The following is a 5,363-nucleotide window of genomic DNA, read 5'->3' on the forward strand; positions in this document are numbered from 1 at the left end:
GAGTGGGTAGCCGAACCACGAAGCGACCGTCCGTGTTCCGACCGTAGGTTTCACGAAAGTGTTCTTCACAGAGAGCGTCCTCGGGTGTAAGCGGTTGCTCGGGCACCGAGACCTCTTCGGTCTCCCAGAAGCGGTGGAGTTCGTCTGTCGTCTCCGCAGGGGACGTGCATTGATGAAACGCACTACTGGGTTCCGGTGTAGAGACCGAGCCAGAAACTACCCAACCGAGAGTCGTGTCTTGCGCGGTCACTTGTTTGCACGAGCTTCGTTTGAGTCCTGGGCGTAGAAGCGATCCGTAGATGTCCGCGCCGAGGACGAGTCCTATCTTTGCCTTGCGGAAGTAGTACGGGTCTGCTAGGTCGTTTGGATCGACGGGAAGCGCGTCAACCGGCGCGATCTGCTGTCGCGGTAGACAACCGGTTAACTTCGGTAGTATTACTGCGGTCACCGTATACTCTGCGTCAGGATGTACGCGGGATTTGAGTCGTACGTCCGTCTGAAAGCGTGCTGACCCGGCAGCAGTCTCTCCTATGCCGCAGATATTCACCGACGAACGGGTGCGCGGCAGTTGTAGCTGGTGCACGACATGTTCAGCTATCAGCGTGGTCTCAGACCCCGAGTCGAGCAGGGCTCGTGTCTGAGCCTGTTTCCCGTTGGGGGAGCAGACGGTTACCTGTGCAGTTGCCAGAAGTACCACACGGGTCTGATGAAGGGGGCGGACCATGTTCACGGTGGCGGATGGGTCGGACTCTAGGGCCCTCGCTGTCTGGTTTGGACGTCTATCTGTGCGGTGGAGAAGCGTGTGGTGTCTCTGAGCGCAGGTACGGCAGGAGAAGGTCGACTTGCAGTCCCGTACCATGTGTCTCCCTAGACAGTTGAGACACAGGCGTAATTGAGTTACCTGTTCACGACGCTCTCCAGAGGTTTGCCCCTGGAAGGTTCCACAGTTGTAGATCTTGTGGTCTTCCTTGCATATCGGACAAGTTCTGTGATCGAGCCTGGGAACTTGCTGTCCTCCAGGTGAGCTTGAAGTTGTGCCTACAGCGTGAACACGTGCTTTGACTGGCACGCTCTTGTAGATAGGGGTTCCGTGATGAGGTTTACCTACAGCCATGGACATTTCTAGTGCTCGGATGCGGTGATCGAGGAAGAACTCGAGCTGCTGGAAGGTTGGCAGCGCTGGGATGTAGGCTGCGTCAACCATCTTCCTCTGTTTGTCCCAATTTGTCAGGTCGATCTGCCACTCGTAGCGGGTGGGATCGTCCAACCTTCGGAGCGTCATGAATACCAATAGGTCGTCCCAGTACTGCGTGGGACAGCCCAGCGCCTCCAAGGCTCTGACCTCTTCCTTCGTGCGGTCAAGGATCGAGCGCATGTTGACCGGTGTACATTTTGTCGGGGCTGGCATGTCGAACAACTCCACCAGGTGGGCGTGTGCGAGCATACGACCGTTGGTGTAGCGCTGACATACCTCCTTCCACACAGGCGCGAAGTTGGCATCAGTGACGGCGACGTTCTGTACGATGCATGCGGCGGTACCCTTCAGCGATTGCTTGAGATACTGTAACTTATGGGAATTTAGAAACGTCGTTGCGGTTTACTACTGCGGTAGTGAAAGCATCACGGAATGTTTCCCACTCTGAATAGACTCCAGAGAAGGTAGGTAGTTCTATTCTTGGGAGAGGAGGGAGTGATTCTCTGGCTATATCCTTGAAGAGCGACGTGTCTTCTATTTGAGGCGAAGGGGGTCGCTGCGGTCGAAGAGCCTCGAATTCGGCAGCTCCTCTCACATAGGCCAGGTTGGCGACATAATAGTCATCGTTGGCGTAGTATTCTGTTGATTCGATACCTGGATCGTCCTCCAGGTGGCGGTGATTGGCTCGAAAGTCTTCCCAATCGTTGACTAGGGTTTCGAGTCCTCTTTCTATAGCCTCGTTGACCTTCCGTGGGTCGTCGTAATTTAGACTCTCTGCTACGGTCTGCGGCCATTTTGTCATGCGAGCGATGAGCTTGGCCTGTCTCGCCAAAAGACGCGCAGCCATCTTGTATGGAATGAAACACGGAAGATCTCACTCAATGTGAGCTTCTAAAGAAGGCAGCGGGAAGAGCTGCGCTGCTCGAAAAAATGTTCACCGCAGGTGAACCACTGTAGAGAGGGTGCAGCGCTCTTGGGAAAAATGCACGTCGCAGGTGGACTTGGAGGGTTGGCCCTGGTTGTGGGCTACTGAAGAGAAGATGTCCACTTGGGAGAGAACTACCGAGAAGAAAATGTCCACTTGGGAGTGAACGCCGTGGAGAAGATGTCCACTTGGGAGTGAACTCCGAGGAGAAGATGTCCACTAAGATGTGAACGCCGTGGAGAAGATGTCCACTTGGGAGTGAACTCCGAGGAGAAGATGTCCACTAAGATGTGAACGCCGTGGAGAAGATGTCCACTTGGGAGTGAACGCCGTGGAGAAGATGTCCACTTGGGAGTGAACTCCGAGGAGAAGATGTCCACTAAGATGTGAACGCCGTGTATGTGAACTGCTACGACCAACTACTTTGAACACTCTATAGATATATTCGGCCAGCTGATGTGTGAACGCACTATATCTATATTACTACTTGAGGGGGTCTCAAATACCTGGATTGTGCACCTATAGAGGGCTTTACCTCCTGGTGTAGGACGATGCGGCTGATTACTCTACGGGCCGTCTCGACGCCGTGCTATCGGTTACCTGGATCTCTTGACCTGCGAGAGCTCGACTGGAAACTGGATAGCGTTCCCTCTGACTCCCAGCACTTAGGCATGAGAACCCTCCCTCGGGAACTGGTGTAGGAAGCCTTCCCTCAGGAATGTGCTTGTTTCTTGCAGACAAGATGGCGGCCGATGACGCGTCGCTCACGTTGCACAATGTTGAGCAAACGACACTCAGAACTAACTATTAGCGGAAGTCACTCACGTCACGATATTTAGCTGGATCCGGATTCGAAGGACCATTATGTTGGGGACGGTTTTAGGGACCGTTTGACTGTATGGAATCCATGGATGTTCGGTGTAGGAAAGTGGCGTGGCGTGGGGTAACTGATGCAACGGTCAGTTCAACTTAATGGCGTTTACTCGCTTTAAACACATGAAAATAACTGAACTACTTACACTTCTGAATTAAACGAAACTTGTACTATGAGATTAACACATGTAAAATGGTAGATGAGATTACTTATTGGAGATAATGAGAAATAAAGAAATGGTGGACAAAGGTGTGTGCCACCCACGTGTGAGTCAACCGTTCAGAGCGGTAGGTGTTAATTGACTTGCTAATGGCGGTCGCGAATCTCGCCTTGATGAGGGACTGCGCGCGTTGATCAACATGGCCTTATGGGCCTAGTACAGCGACATCACTCGTAGGCGTCTTACAATAATTGCGGGACCGAACCAAATGGGTTCAAATCCCAGAACATACATGTTATAAATGACTTGTTTAATTTCAGTTCCAAGTTCTTCGGAAATTCTTGAAAATTTGTTATACTAGTAATAGGAACGCTCCTTCTTTTCTTTGTCTACGAGGATATCGTGGACAGTTGAATAAGGAAGTTTGACCAAATCGTTTGTAGGAGAACTACATATGAAGGGGTTAGAAGCAAATGCGCCGAAGTGTCATTTTGAACATTTTGAGATATAAGCCCTAAGTTGAAAGTCTGTTATAAAATCACTGTCATAAAGTTTCCAATGTCCTTTTCGCAAATGACATAAAAAAGTAGTCTACATTAAATAAGTTCTAATAAATTATTAAAAGAGAAACAAATTAACATATTTTTCTTCAAAAATAGCACTTAGGTCATTTGGACTTTTAACCATGTTTAAAGAACACTCACAAGGTGGGTTAGGAAATTGATTATGAGATTCTAAATTTACCAAATTTTTGTAAGTATTGCAAAAGTTTTTACAAAGAATACATTCATTCGTCCAACAGCAGCATAGAATCTTCATCTTCCAATTGAAGCTCTCCATGGTCTTCTTCTCTCGGCTCTAACTTAGATGGTTTTCCCTTTGCCTTCTACTTTGAGCCTTCTGAGTGCCGTAAATTATTGTAAAATTCATGATATAGAGACGGACTATAGTTCAAGACATGACATAAATGGAATATGCTAGTGTGGTTTGGTCTACTGGTTATAAGTCACAGATTGAGGATCTTGAGAAAATACAAAGACGTCTTCTAAAGTACTTGAGTTTCAAAGTTGATGGTACTTATCCAGAGAACGGCCATCCACAACATGACCTGTTACGTCGTTGGAATGTAGACAGTCTTTTGCATCGCCGCGTTTGCCATTCCCTTATTTTTTTACATCGACTAATTAACAACGTCTTCGACTGTCCTGAATTGCTGGGTAAAATTAATTTTCATGTACCTAGGCTGGCATCCAGAAATCAGTTGACTTTTTATATGGATACTCCTCGCATTAATACGCAAAAATTTTCTCCGCTCTTCATGATGTGTCATAATTCTAATAAGTTACCTTCCCTCGATATTTTCAACTGCACTATTAGAGACATAAAGGGGATGTGCTTCAATACAGATTAATATACTGATTTTGGTTTTTCCTACCCTCTAATTGGACTACATGTCTGTTGGGTGGTGTAATAATAATAATAATAATAATAATAATAATAATAATAATAATAATAAATTTTCCCATTTTTCATACCTAATTTCAATGGGTTTTGTATTTAGGGGTGACAGAGTTAGATTGCGCTTTTCAGAGTCTTTTTTTGGGTCCTTCGTCACTTCATCGAACCCGTTAAAGGAAATAAAATCGGATTCCTTCATGTCATGGACCACAAAATTTTTGGTATGTTCTTGAGAGGTTGAGAAAATGATTATGTGGTCCATGTGTAGGAAACAGACTTTGCCTTGCAGTTCCTTCAAAACGTTGTCCACGACGCGTTGGAATGTGGCTGGGGCGTTTTTTAAGCCAAAGGGCATTCTGACGTATTCGTAGTGCCCATTTTCGACATTAAAAGCAGTTTTGGGTACGGATTCGGGGTCCATTTCGATTTGTTGAAATCCTGACGTCGGGTCGAGTGTTGTGAAGTATTGGCATTTACCTCGTTTAGCTAATATATCGTTAATGTTTGGTAGGGGATAACGGTCGTCTATTGTTTTTTCGTTAATTTTCCTATAATCGACGACGATACGCCATTTTGTTTTGCCGCTAGCATCCATTTTTTTGGGGACGATCCATATAGGAGAGCTCCATGGGCTTTATGAAGGTCTAATTATGCCTAATTCTAGCATTTGACCTGACCTGACCTGCCGAAGAGGTATTGTCTAAAACGCTAATGGACGACAAGACCGCTAATGCCTCTAATTCGAAATAGT

The sequence above is a fragment of the Tenebrio molitor genome, chromosome 4 (assembly GCF_963966145.1).
Source record: "Tenebrio molitor chromosome 4, icTenMoli1.1, whole genome shotgun sequence".
Classification (NCBI taxonomy): domain Eukaryota; kingdom Metazoa; phylum Arthropoda; class Insecta; order Coleoptera; family Tenebrionidae; genus Tenebrio; species Tenebrio molitor.